Source organism: Chiloscyllium plagiosum, unplaced genomic scaffold (assembly GCF_037043375.1).
Source record: "Chiloscyllium plagiosum isolate Xiang-an unplaced genomic scaffold, Cpla_swu_hap1 HiC_scaffold_48, whole genome shotgun sequence".
In the NCBI taxonomy this organism is placed as follows: domain Eukaryota; kingdom Metazoa; phylum Chordata; class Chondrichthyes; order Orectolobiformes; family Hemiscylliidae; genus Chiloscyllium; species Chiloscyllium plagiosum.
The window spans coordinates 30,441,791-30,457,345 of record NW_028270186.1 but is presented as its reverse complement, the minus strand read 5'-3'; the positions used below and the strand labels follow the sequence as shown (position 1 = coordinate 30,457,345).

Here is a 15,555-nt window from a genome sequence, read left to right as displayed (position 1 = left end):
AAAAACAGCCTTCTCCCATCACCCTCTGTCTCCTACCACTAAAGTTGATTTGGTTGCAATTTGGCAAGTCACTGATGAGTCCTACCTGTTACCTGGTTATTCTGTTCTGCTGGACACCCTTGGAGAATATCTGGAGATTCTCATTAACCTTGCCTGCCAGTAGGTTTCCATGCCCCTGTATTAGTCAGTCCCCTGCAAGTGATGAATTTCCTCCTTATTGTAGCCTTAACTGGCCTGTCCCCGATCCTGCCATTTTCATGCCTTGACTGTGGAGTAGACAGCGAGGGAAGCGTCCTGTTAATTTCCAACTTGTCAGATGTTTTGTGAATTTTCTAAATTTCACTGTGACCCACCTCTCATTCTTTGAAACTCTAGAGAACACAGGCCGAGTTTCCTCATCAGGCAATTTCAACATCTGAGGGATTAATCTGGAGAATGCACTTCCTCTCAGGTCATTATATTCTTTCTGAGATTCGGTCACCAAAACTGTACAGAATACTCCAGGTACAGTCCCATCAACACGCAGTGAAACTGTTTCAACAAGTCTTCACATCAATGTTCTGACTCCCCTAAATGAAGGCGAACCAAACTTTAACTTTCCACTTACATATGTTCCTCCAAATACCCTTCACATTCATTGGATTTACGAACTCACTGAAATCTTATAGAAACCCTTCCGAAAATACAATATATGCCACTTCTACTGTTTCCCCGTTATCTATGCTTTAAGAAACATTTTCAAACAATTCCAGAGTTTATCAAGTATGATGTCTCTTTCAGAAATGCATGCTGATTCTCTCCATTATTGCTGTTAATTCTAAAGAGCAAAAAGGTCATCCTGTGTAATAGATTCCAACAGTTTCCCTACAAATGTCAAGTTAACTGGTCTGCAGTTCTCCACACTACGTCTTTTTCCCTTTGTAGCTGTTTGGATCCCTTCTATTGATCTATAGTTTATCCACAATAGTTTCCAGTCTCTGCAGAATGTACAGGAAAATAAAACAAAGTCATCGACAATGCAATTAATACTACTATTGGTGGTTTATTTCCGACATTTTAATGTGATGAACATCTGTTTCGTCAGACTTAGCAATGCTCAATCCAGCTCCATGTTCAAATACTACCTTGTTACTGATATGAATTGACTTTATGTCTTTAGCTCCAGGAGTCCGATATGATCACTTGGTATTACTTGGTGACTTTCTGGATCTTCCTCCATGAAGACAGATGCAATGTAACTGGTTGTTTTCTTGGCCATTTCCTCTCCCGATTACAAATTTCCACAGCTGAAAATGTGTTGCTGGAACAGCGCAGCAGGTCAGGCAGCATCCAGGGATCAGGAGAATCGACGTTTCGGGCATAAGCCCTTCTTCAGGATTCCTGAAGAAGGGCTTATGCCCGAAACGTCGAATATCCTGATACCTGGATGCTGCCTGACCTGCTGCGCTGTTCCAACAACACATTTTCAGCTCTGATCTCCAGCATCTGCAGACCTCACTTTCTCCTACAAATTTCCACATTTGACCTTGCTTTTATTTTGTTTCCTTTGAAATATAGATCGCAGATTGATGCAGTCTTTGTGTTCCTGTGTGTTAGCAGGTATGCTCTCTTTTTGATTTCCTTATCAGTTTCATGGCCTTCCTTTCCTGGATCGTTAATTTCTGAGAATTTTCATGTTTCCACAATAGCTGGAATTCTTCTGAAATCACTTCCTACGATGAACATATTTTCTAATTTGTTATGTTAACCATCACTGAGTCACTTTCTCACTCATTGGTGTTTGTACCTGAAATAAATAGATGCATGTTTCAGACTTTTCAGTATTTCTAAAAACTCCTGGTCCCGACCAGTTATATTCAGGAACACAGCAGGAGGATAAGAGGATAGAGAACAAATTGCGGGAGCACTGCTTGGCTCTTTTCTATCATCGCTGGCCAACGAGTGCCGTCCTGGACGATTGGAGCAAAGCGAATGCTGAGCCCTTATTCAAAAAATGCTACAAAGATAAACCTGGGAACTAAAGACCAGTAATCCTAAAATCTAATGGGTAGGTTACCTTAGAAGATTTGGAGAGATTGGATATATATGCATTTGGAAAGGCAGGGTGTGGTTCGGAGTAAGATTAGAATGGTGCTGGAAAAGCAGAGCAGGTCAGGCAGCATCCGAGGAGCAGGAAAATCGATGTTTCGGGCAAAAGCCCTTTATCAACTTCAGCACGGGAGTTTGTGCAAGGGAGATCATGACTCATAAATTTGTTGGAGTTCTTTGGTAAAGTGACCAGCAACATTGAGGAGGTCCGGGTGGTATACGTAGTCCAGATTGATTCCAGTAAGGCCTTCAATAAGTTTCCATGTGGTACGTTGCTCTGGAAGGTGAGATCGCATGGAATTGAGGGGGAGCTGGCAAATTAGGTACAAAATTGCATTGATGGTTGGAAGCAGAGATTAATACTGGAAACATGCTGGTCAGACTGGAGGCCTGTGAATAGTGGAATGCCTCAGGGATTGATGCTATTACCACTACATATTACATATATCTATGATTTACATGAGAATATACAGGCATGATTTGTAAGTTTGAAGATGGCACTAAATCAGGCGGCATCAAGGAAAATGACGAAGCTTATCACAAATTTCAGAAATTACAGCAGTATCTTGATCAGCTGTAGAAGTGGGCTGGGAAATGGCAAATGGATTTTAGTATAGATTAATGTAAGTTCTTGCATTTTAGAAAGTCAAATCAAGTTTGGAGTTTCATGGTGAATGGTTGGGTCCTAAGGAGTGCAGTGGAACAGAGGGACCTTGGAATTCAGGTGCATGGTTCTCTGAAAGTTGATTCAGAGGTAGACAGTGAAGAAAGCTTTTGGCACACTGGCCTTAAGCGGTTTGTATCACTGAGTATCGAAATTAGGGAGTTATGATGCAGTTATACAGGATGCTGGTGAGGTCATATTGGTAGCGTTATGTTCAGTGTTGCTCACTTTGCTATAGGAAGGATGTTATTAAACTGGAAAGAGTGCAGAAAACATTTACAAGGATGTTGCCAAGGTCTCAATGGTCTGAGTTACAGAAAGAGGTTGGACAAGCTAGGTCTTTTTACTGTTGTGTGCATGAAGCTGAGGGAGGATCATATTGAAGTTTATAAGATTATGACAGGCATGGATAGAATGAATGCACCCAGTCTTCTTTCCAAATGTTGGACAATCACAGACTCGAGGGCATCAGTTTCAGGTCAGAGGGGACAGAATAAAAGGGAACCTGAGGAACAACTTTTTAACACAGGGGCTGTTACGCATATGGAATGAGAAGTGGTTCAGGCGGATACATTAACAATATTTCAAAGGCATTTGGGCAAATACATGAATAGTAAAGGATTAGAAAGATACGGGATGATGGCAGGGACATGGGGTTAGCGTGGATGGGCATTTTGGTTGCATTGGACTAGTTTGGGCTGACGGGCATGTCTCCGTGCTGTCTACCTCTATGTCTCTAACAACCATTGCTTGTTTCCCACTGAATGTTATATTGTACTTTCCCAATTTACTGAAGATATCTTGACACTCAAGCCTCCGGGGGGTCTTCCATAATGTTTGACTAGAATATTCAAGCATTCTATATTGTATGCAGACACCTTGTAAACTGCACCTTATAAATGCCATTATTCCTTAAAACCTGCTTCAGACCAAGGTTAATAAGTCGTCCTTCTGACCACACAGCATCAAATTCTAACTAACCTGCTCTCTAGTTTGCTTCACAAAATACTCTTCAACCCACCTCATATACACTTACGGAACTTATTTTTCACAGCTTCAGCAGTCACTTAGTTAACGCTGTTAACCATCCAATAAGACTGCGGTATCCACAATACTTGCCTATCTAATTTCCAGGGCATATGATGCTCCGATTTTCTGCTACCGTTTTGGTTTCGATATATAACACACCAATATTTGCTTCTCCTTGCGATCTGTAAACTCTACCTAAACTGATTCTGTGGAAGCTGAGGGACAGGTCTGTGTTGTTATTAGTGACAGATTTGGACAAGACATTCGGGGAGCCTCACCTCGACACTGAGATGATCTGAAGAAATGTCCTGCAATACAGGATAAGCATCCACATCCTCCCCGCTCTGTCAGGATAAGAGGTACCATATACTCTCTGCTCCCTCACACTCACTGTATATCTGTTATAGCACCTAACCCCGAACAAGGTTCACGCTCTGTCTCCAAACAAGGCTCAGGCATTACCACTCTCAATATTGAAATCAGCAACTAATAATACTATATGGATTCAAAACTGTCGACTGACTCATTCCAGACACCTCACAACTCCCCCCACCTACAACAGCACAAACAGCAGGGTCATCCATTCACACTCTCCCTCCATCCCTTTCTCCCATTCCAGGAGAAACTGCCTGGAATAGTATAGAAACTCCAAGCCGGGTAGTGGAGTGCCCGATATCCGTTCCCTCACTCCCCTCCCCCCGTCATATGGGGAGGACACTTAAAGAGCTGGAGAGGACCAGGAAGCCGCGTGTGGAGAACCTGAAACATCCACGTCCTAATGACCAGTTAAGGAGCAATGTTCAGTGAAAGACAATTCTCACTTTAAACCCACTGGCAGCTCCCACAACAGTCAAAACAGTCCTTTCACTTCCAAACAAAAACCAGATACCTCACTGCACAGAGACGCAGACACAGAAATACACAGACGAACACATACAATACTTACAAGGAGATAGGCATACACACACACATATAAACACAGAGACATATACAGTCACATACAAATAGACATAAATACAGATAGCAACACAGGCTGAAACACAGACAGACAGATGTAGACACACAAACACACAGATAACAAGCACACGGATACACACATATGCAGGTACGCACACAAACACAAACAGGGGCACACATACGCGCACACACATACAGATACACGCACAAACACTTACTCACATACAGACACACAGAGGCACAGACAATAGTGTTATTAAGACCCAAGTCGATATGTTTTTGATTTGTAAGGGGATCAATGATTCCAGGGAGAAGGTAGAAGAATGAGGCCGAGGTACTAATAAGAAATTATTGAACAGAATTTCAGACTCAATAGGCTGAATGGCCTCAATCTGCTCATTTCCCTCATGCTCCTGCGGTATTATGCGATCAGGCATTCTCTTCCTGAGACAGCAGCAGAGGCTAGGTGTGATAGATATTTGATTGGAAAGGGTCAGTGGGAATGTGGGACAGGTTTACTTTTATTCCTAATTATTCTGTCCTTATGTCTGAAAAGAGGTAGTGACTTGATGTTCAGTTGACACAGTTTTAAAATAACAGTTGTCCCACAATGAAATAAGGACGTCCCTTTCACTTTAGTGTTGTGCTACCTGTGGTGTCCTCATCCTCAGGGAGCAGTGAAGACTCGGTTATACAAGATATTCCAGGCAGAGCTCGACTGATCTTTCCTGGACAGAAGGGTCAGTGTTTATTGGGAACAGACAGGAAATGGATGGTCAGGCACACTCGGATCAGCCATGAGCATTCTGAATGGTGCAGCCGAATGGGCAACTTCTGCCCCTACCCCATGTGTTCCCTCAATCCACCCCTCGAGGCAATTACAGGGTTGGTGACCACTCCATTAAGTCAGACAGGATCGTTACAATGAAACAGGAGGAAACCATTCTGCCCCTCTAAGGAATTACACATGAATATAGAATGAAGTAATTCAGCTCGTTCAGTACACTACAAATTCGAGGAGGAGGCCTTTCAACCCACCTGAGCTGCTACACAGGAACAGGGACGCTGTCGCTAACAGGAAATAGAGAGGAGAGACAAATGTTTATTTTCAGGCTGCAAAGCTGTAACTGATGGAGTGCCTCAGAGATCACTGTGGGGTTATCAATGATCAATAATCTTTATCAAAGATCTGGAGGAAGGGGAGGGAATAGCTTGGAGCTCAATTAGCTCATACACCAAGATGGCCATTCAATGTGTCGTCAAATGGAGGTAGTGAGTCTGCAAAGTGATGCAGGCAGGGAAGGTTAGTGAGCAGACCTTCAGCAGAAATAACTTAACGTAAGTTGTCAATTTTGGCATGAAGGTAAATTATATTTTGGCATAAAACAATGGTAAATAATTTAAATGGAGAGAGATTGCCGAACTCTGTGATACAGGAGGTTTCCATATTCTTGCGACATGAATCACATGAAGTCAGATGCAGCAAGTGATTTGGAAGGTAAGTGGAATAATGCTGTTTTTAGCAAAAGGTATCACGTTTAATTGCAGGAATGTTTAACTGCATCCGTACAGGGCATTGCTGAGACCACACTTGATGTACTGTGTGCAGGATTGATCCCCTAAACTAAAATAAAAAGATATAATTCTTTTCGAAGATTTTCAAAGAGGTTTCCCTTTACTCATTTCTGGAAAGCCGGCCTTCTGTTATGGGGGATTATCCGTTTTGATCTTATCTGAGAAATAGTATTTAACCATCCATGACTTTCTGAAAAGTGTATCAGCTGGATGCATATTATCTCCTGTCAGGGAGATTAAAGCTAGAGAATAAACTTTAAGAAAAACATGCATTGATATTAACACAAATACTATGAAGACACCTACCAATATTACAAATTACACAGACACATGTAAGCATGTCTTCAAATTATAAAGTGGGGATTTTTTTTGCGATTGGAAGAATTGTGTACAACAAGAGCAATGACGCATCTGCATATAATCCATTATCAGGTTTTCCAGTGAATGTTCCAGGAGATCGCACATGGTCCAGTTTGGTGTTCAGTTGACAAAATTGTACGTTCCAACACAGAGAGGGAGAAAAATGTTCCCTGTCTGAGAAGGAGCAGCCGATTCATCCCTCTCTCTTACTTTGTTCTGCCAGATAGAAAAGTGTGAGATCATAAAATCCTTGCGTCATCTTTACCACTTGTGAAGGATTCCTGGTGAGGACTCATTGGAATCTCTCCACTGCCTGAAACGAAGGGAATTCAGCCAAATCTCACTGTTCCAGAAAGAAATCCCACTACCAGTAGCTTGTGTGAGCAGAATAACTTAAAAGGCAGAATAACATGCTGGGGCACTCTATTATTTTAACATTTGTTATGGGTGCAACTTTCTGTGTCTCACATTTTTCTAAAAAATGGCGGGGTCTGAGACCTAAATCATTGACCACCTCACTAAACTGGCTGCCTTTACGATGGGTGTAACCAGTGGAGACGTGGGACTGGAAAAGGACATAGTGACTCTCCAACATTTGTTGGAACACAAATGAGAAATTCCCAGAAGGCTGTTCAAGTGGAAATTCCCTTCCCCAGAGGATTGTGGTGCCTGGATGTTTGCATTTATTCAAATTTGTTTTCGATATGTAGTAAAATGGTATACAGACAGAAATGTGCTGCTGAGACCAAAAGCACATGGAGCGGTGATAAAATATCTAATGGCTCACTCCTGCTGCTCAGTCCTGTGTTGCTATGTTCTATTAAACCCCCCACAGCTCCTGCAAGGAACAGATGGAGGCCACTTGCTACAAATACCTGGTCAACAGTAACACAGGATCTCATCAGTCCCTCAAGATTGTCACACATGGTTTGGTGTCGGTTGGAAAATGTTATTTGTTTCGACAGACGCTTCTTGTCTCTTTACGAGTGTTTCCTCTCTGCAACTTGTGGTTCATTTGTTGGTGATATCATCGACCCAGATTCACCGTGAATACAGTCCCCATACCTCAACCAAAGATGACTCACAAAATACTTTACTCTCTCTGATTGCAACGTTCAATAAAAGAACATTCAGGAAAATTACAGCCATTAACTTTGCATTTACTGAATATGAGGACAAAAGGAACAGGATCACGTAATTCGGATGATCAAGCCATTGCATAACATCATGGCTGAACTACCGTTGACAGTAACTCCTCTTTTTAAGCCCAATTCTTCACCCCTTAGCTATCTGACAGGTCAAAAATCCATCTAACTCCTACTTAAATACTTTCAGCGATAAAGCTCCCCTAGCTCTCCCGCCCAGATAATTCCTGACAGTGATTACATTCTGTGAGAGGAAAGCATTCCCTACACATGCACTGTCACCTATTGATATGAACAAGAGGTGAACACAGGGGCTCAGGAAAGAGCGAATGGCTTTGATACCAAGGCAGTATTTGGTGGAGGATGGCATCGGGACCACCTACTTATTTGAGCTGAATGTGGACGGGCTCTTTCAGAATACAAATAAAGAAGTTTGGGGTCAGTTGCCAACAATCCTTTCAGTCCCGGGACATCTCTGCAGGACATCCTCAGGTTAGCCTCCTCAGCCCAAACATCTTCAGCTGGTCCATCAATGTCTTTCCCCATCATAAGATCTGAAGTAGGCATGATGACTGAAGATCACAGAATGTTCAGAACAAATTGACCCCCATCAGCTCCGGAACCATTCTGTGTCCATGTGCAGCAAGACCCGGACAGCATTCCGGTTTGTGCTGTTAATGTGTCGGTAAAATTTATGTAACAGCACGGTCAGACACTGCACATTTCAACAGTTAAAAGAGGAACTCATTCAGCATCTCAAGCTGGTTGCACACGGGTATGAGTTAGCATTCAGGAACAGGAAGAGTGACAGTACATTCAATACTCTTGCCTGTTACACAGGAAGAAGAGTGGTCTGTTCAGTGCATCGAGCTGTTAAACAGGAACAGGCAGAGCCCAATCAGACCCTTAAATCTGTTCTATGAGATCAGGAGGATGCTATTCATCCCCATGTGACAGTTATACAGGAACAAGAGGGGGTCACTGATATTCCAACATGACAAACCAATGAAACCGAGACTGCACTGATAGAAGACTCCATGATGTTAATCATAATTCCATTGTTTGTAGAACGTGTGCTGCTTTAACATAGTTTGCTGGCAATGAGGAGGGAAGCTAAATGATTTGTGTCAACTCTCAAGGAGGCATTTTTCCATCACCGAGAAGACACACCCTTGTTCTCCATGGAGGTCAGAATCTGGTGGGAATAGTTAACTGTTTCAGCATGAAGGTATTGTGGCTGCTGTAGGGATTGTGGATAACGAGACTTTCAATGCAGGACCATACACCAAATTCACTGTATTAATGTGGGGAGAGATTATTCAAACACTGGCCCTCTGTCTCTCTCATGCGACATGGGAATTGGGTGTGGATTGAGGGGAATATTCTCAGAGGCTCTCAAACTATCGACAATCATGCAACCCGAGTAAAAAGGAAGCCATGGAATCTTTCACCGTATCAGTGTCTATTTCGAACTTCGTGAGTGACTGTCCCCCCCCCCCCCCCCCCCTCAAGTTTCAATGCAATCGCCTCTCATTCTCTCACAACGCCAGGGATTAATCTTCACTGTCTCCTCGTGGTACCATAATCCCTGGAATTAGTCTGGTGAAACTCCATTGCATCCTCTTTGTGGCAAGGTGATCATTCTTTATAAAGAAGAGAATGTCTGTCCACAATATCCCAAATGCTGCCTCAACAACACTCTCAGCGACGATCATAAAATCTCTTTTTCCTCTTAGACATCTCCGTTTCTTTCCTGTGGCGTAAAAATACTTTCCTTCTCTCTATAATGCTGGGAAGTGTTAACACTTTTATAATGAAGGTATTGTTGCTGCTGTCGGGATTATGGACCCCATGACGTTCATGGCAGGATGACGCATCAATTGAACTCCATTAATGTTGGGAGAGTTTATTGAAAAGCCTGAACCTCTGTCTGTCTCTCTCTCCCTCCCTCCCCGCTCTTTCTCTCTCTCTCTCTGTCTCTCTCTCTTTCTCTCTCTCTCTCTCTCCTTTCTTTCTCCTCTCTCTCCCCTCTCTTTCTCTCTCTGTCTCAGTTTAAATAGTGGGTGGGGTGGTTGGGTGGAACGTTCTCAGAGACTCTAAAACTATCGAGAATCATGTGATCTGAGTGGGAAAAAAAGCCATGGAACTTATCACCATATCAGTGTCTGTTTAGAACATCATGAGTGATTGTCCATCCCCCTTAAGGTTCAATGCAATCACCTCTTATTCTCTCACTGAGCTTCACTCATTACTCATGGTGCCATCATCCCAGGGTTTAGTCTGGTGAAACTTGAGAGAACGTCTATCCACAGTACCCCAAATACTGCCTCAACAACACTCTCAGGGATTGTCAAAAAACATATTTTCTCTCATTTAGACATCGCCATTTATTTTATGTGCCACAAAAAGCCATTCCTTCTCTCTGCACTCCGACTGACATGGAATTTATAAGTCCCTGACATCTGTACGTCAGCATCAATAAAGCCAGCACCAGAGATACCTATGGAGCCGTGCATCACTCTCGGGGAGAATTTCAATAAGATTGAATACACCTAAAATAGGGGATGATCACGTACCTGAATGGAAATGAGATGCAGCAATACAGAAAACAGGCAGAGAAAGGGAGCTTTCTTTACCTTTATTCTCCTCTCACGGGATGTATGAAGCCCTGGTCAGGGCAGTATGTTGTGCAGATCTTGAACTGAGTGACTGGTTCAGCTGTTCCACAGTACCATAAAGGGTAAAACGCATAGCTTTGGGTTTGTAGTGTCACAACACAGGAGACATCTTCCTGCTTAATTAAAACCAGAAACAGAGAAAAGATTTATCCCATGCAGTAATCTGTGATAATTCTAGAGTCCAAATATATTTAAAGTAAAAAATAACAACTTTATTTCTTAAAGTATAACAGAGAATAATAAACGAACAACTATTTACAACTTCTTCCTCTAACCTGTCTTTTACCTTCCCCCTCCACAATACTAGTCCGATAAGACTCCTAATTAAGATTTACAAAACAAAACTTCTTTTCTCAAAACCAGGAAGCTTTCGGTTCTTCTCCATATTCCTGTCTTCTTTTCGTCTTGGGGACTCTGCTTCACCAAATACGAATCAATAAAGGTACCTATAGGAGAGCGATATTTCAGACAGTCTTTGCACGCTGGTAGCGCGACAGTTCTTCTCCCATTTTTTCAATTTTCCATGGTCTTGTACCGCCAATCTATTGGATTGTATCATTTGCTGTTAAGATTGTCAATATAATAAATTGAAACTTGTTTGGAGATGGGTATTTTGGGGTATAATTTAAAATGGTTTGCTGAATTTGTTTCAAGACAATGAGCTAATCGGGTTGTTCGACCAAATGTTACATTATATCTATTGTTCAGAACTCTTGGTGCTGTCAGGTTGTTGTTGTTGGCTTTTAATTCTCTAAAAGGTACAGTACACCCACGTGTTCATCACAGAAGTCACACGGAAACCTGAGGAGGGAATCATGACACATTGACTTCCCTAAAGGTCATGAGGCAAGCAGATTGGTTTTTATAACAAATGATAATGGTTGCTATTAAACTCCCCAATTTCAACAGACCATTATTCTGTGGCTCTAGATTATGAGTCAATGGCTTGACCACCATAAACTGACTTCCCTTATGTGCAGAGAACAAGTTAAACATTCTCAATAGCAATTATTTAGTCACGGACATGGTTACTAAGAACGTGAAACTGTTGCATCCTGATTTAACAAAGGCACGAATGGTTTATTCAGATATTGCACTGAGACAGAGGACGAGACTGGGACATCATGATGGTGGTATTGGACAGGATTGGTGAGTGAGGAGGACATGGAGATGTAAATATGTGAAGGAGAAAATGGATTATGGAGTTTGAGAAGAGTCTGGTTCCTTCTCGCATATCAATGAGTAATTTATAAATCGTAGTTTGATAGTTATAATATATAAGGAAATGAATTTTTGTTTGGAACTGAAGATATTGACTTGCACTTTACAAAATGTACATATCATGAGCCGAAATTCAGTTCAACCCAGTTTAGTAGACAAATATAATGACTTACCAGGAACACCAACTATCGCGAGGATGGGATAGTAACCACCTTGAATAATCCAAAGGATATCCTGGATCCGATATGCTAATGATATCCAAAGCTGAGAATGCCAGTAAAGACCCGAGGATAAACTCCTGTCCATTGTTGGAACATCCCAGTCTAATGTTCTCACATTCGGATCCATTCTTGGAACATTCTAATCCATGGTCCTCAGATTATGAACCATTATTGTAACGTTCCTGTCTAATGTTCTCAGATTCTGATTTCTCCTCCCCCTCTCTCTCGAGCTGCTGTAAGTGATGCTCCTACTTACACTATGGGATTGCACATTGAACAGAGCCCATTTATCTTTCAATGATTAAACTCTCCACTGGGATAATTAGCATCCACGGAGATTTTCTTTAATCACAGTCACTGAACAAATAGCTCAATTTAACCTCTTTGAGTCAATATTGATTTTATTCAAATTCAAAAGAACGTTCAAAATTTACTCATTTAGGTTGGGATGTGTGGGGGTGGCTGAGGGAGGGAATATTGGAGATGGTAGATTGATTGCGTGTAATCATTCAATCTGCCTTGGATATGGGAATAATGTCAAAGGATTGTCAGAACATAAACAAGATTCGCCGTTTATAAATAGAAACATCCAGTCTGTAACTACTGATCAGTGATTATAATGTCAGTAAAAAATGGAGAGAACTTTTCTAGTCCTTAATCTGACAGGCACACGTGCCTTCGACAACAGGAGCTATAACAGACAAATGGCATGGGTATGTTAACAGAGAATATGATATGACACACAATTCAGATGGTTAGTCGAGGATCAGAGAGGGCATGTGAGTGTCATGCTGTTAATGTTGTCGATGTCAATCAACTGTGATTAAGTGGGATGCACTGGTTTTCAATTTGAGTGTGTTTATGTTTTTGGGGACATGGCTGCAGAGACTGGAGGGAGGGAACATGATATTTACCAGTCATCAGTACTGGGATGTTACTCTTTATAAATCATAAGAAAATCAAATTCCAGGAGACATCTCCAATGGGGAGTGAGGAGAGCCAATATTAACCATACGACCAGAAGACATTGGAGCAGAAATTTGGCCATTCAACCCATTGAGCCTGCTCCACCATTCAATGATGGCTGTTAAGCTTCTCAACACCATTCTTCCACTTTCTATCTGAAACCCTTCATCGGCTTTACAATAAAGAACCTATCTGTCTTACTCTTAAATATACTCAATTACCTGGCCTCGACAGCCTTCAGTAGCAGTGAATTCCCTAGATTCACTATCTCTGGCTGAAGAGGTTCATCTTTATCTGTGTTTGAAAACGTCTTCCCTTTACTCTGTTCCCTCGGTCCTAATCTCCCCTCCATTGGAAATATCTTCCCAAAATCCACCCTGTTCAATTAATTCAATAGTCTGTAAGTTTCAATTAGACCTCCTAATATTCTTGTGAACTCTATCAAATATATCTGTCATTTCCTCACAGACAAACGCAACCCCAACACCAGCTTGTCTGTCAATTCCTACAGCCTTGTCTTCATTACCTTTCGTAAAACTCCCAACCTCACTTCTTCCACATCCAGAGAACTCTTAGTGACTGAAAGAATTTTTATACACAAAAACACTGCTTAAACCAACTGAATTCAACATCCGGAACCAAAGACACGAAAAACTACCATACGCGACCTTTAAATCTAATAGCCTCCTGGTGCATACTCTCCAGTTTCTGCATGAGCTTATTCTGGATTCTCTGGTTTCCTCCCACAACTCAAAGATGTGCGTGTCAGGTGAATTGGTCATGCTAAATTGTTCGTAGGTTTCAGGGACGTGTGGGTTAGTTGCCTTGGGGTAAATGTGTAATAATAGGGTAGAGGAATGGGTCTCGGTAGGTTACTCCTCGGAGGGTCGGTGTGGACTTGTTGGGTCGAATAGCCTGTTTTCACACTGTAGGGATTGTAATTCTAAACCCAATTTGGTGTTATCGATTTAGAACCAGACAAGAGTCCCCAGTTTGCTATAGACTAACTGGACTTTCTCACCTCCTTTAAGAGGGTAGCTTGGATGCCAAACCGTTCTTAATTTAAAGGTAGATGGGAAGTGGGTGTTCCAGATGTGATTCTAAAAGTCAAACCACTCACCAACATGCAAAACACAATATATTTAAACACTCTAATGAAAATCCATAAAAAATGAAGAGGAATTTAGAATAACTTAACTATTGGAAACCTTAACTGAATGATGGATACAGTACCTTCTACTAATGAACTGTTCCAATTTATTAACATCACAGAGCGGCACCGTGGGTGGCATGGTGGCACAGTGGTTAGCACTCTTGCCTCCCAGTGCCAGAGACCCACGTTCAATTCCCACCTCAGGTGGCTGACTGTGTGGAGTTTGCACATTCTCCCCGTGTCCACATGGGGTTCCTCTGGGCGCTCCGGTTTCCTCCCACAGTCCAATAATGAGCAGGTTAGGTGAATTGGCCATGCTAAATTGCCCGAATGTTAGGTGAAGGGGTAAATGTAGGGGAATGGGTCGAGGTGTGTTGCTGTTCGGCGGGTCGGTGTGGAATTGTTAAGCCGAAGGGACTGTTTCCACACTGTAAGTAATCCAATCCATTCAGACATGCATTCTTGCACACAGTTCTCCAATCCAGGAGGAAACAGTATCAAGTGAGGTTTCAGAGAGAATAGCATAGAGGGATAATTTACTAAAACTCCCAACCCTTCTAGGTCCCGCAGCACTTGGTAACTTTTACATCTACAAGAAAAAATCTGGAAAACCTGTCTGTGCGAGCTGGGCCATTGTTACTACTATTTATTAAAAACACTAAACGCCTCATAGTTGTTTATTTCAGCCGTTTTCAGTGGGCAGTTTGGCCTTTAAGATCGCTTTCTCCAAAAATAGGAGAAAATAACCTTTTTAACAAAAAAGTGACAGTATTGTCATACAATTTAGATGCCTGGTCCTTTACTCAAGGGGCTTCCTCGTGTTACTGATAGCAAGATCACCTGAGAGAGGCAAACACAGGTACAGACCAAGTTACAGGAATGTGTCTCATGACTTCTGAAAAACGCCTGTTCATGGATTATCACATCGGACATACTGGGAAGGGAACAACAGCTCGACAAATCCCATTTCATTATTTCTGAGCTACACAATTCCAGCACACGATACACTAGGGAGCCAAAACTCAAGGCCAGGGAAAGATACAAAGGGACAGAGAGATTCACAGTAAAGACAGAAACTGACAGTTAATTAACTCAGAAGATGTTGTAGAAACATGTGGAAAAAGACAGGGCAGTGGGAGTAACTGGAGAAGTGAGACCTTCGAGAGTAAAATTACAAGAATGAGAACATTGAATGAAGACATTGTCAGATCAGCTGAAATGGTTTGTTACATCAAATTCTGAATCTGCTTCACAGAACACCACAAACAACATAAACTGGCACAAGATGACAGCCCAGCATGGAGAGCTGTGCAGTCCATGCTCGTGTGTTACTCAGTAAACTGCACTATCTGCCCAGCATAAAGAGTATTGCAAACTTTACTACCATATGCTAACTATACTCGCATCAGATTACTGCCTACAATGGGAAGGTTTGCTCTCTCTGTGCGCGCGCGCGCGCGTGTGTGTTTGTGTATGTGTGTGTGTGTGTTCATCAGAG

General features: G+C 42.1%; 1 pseudogene; it reads right to left on the bottom strand.

Moving 5' to 3' along the window:
- Positions 1 to 12,023, bottom strand: part of LOC148135798 (putative G protein-coupled receptor 139) — a 116,431-nt pseudogene extending 104,408 nt beyond the window's left edge.
- Positions 12,024 to 15,555: the final 3,532 nt, after the last annotated feature.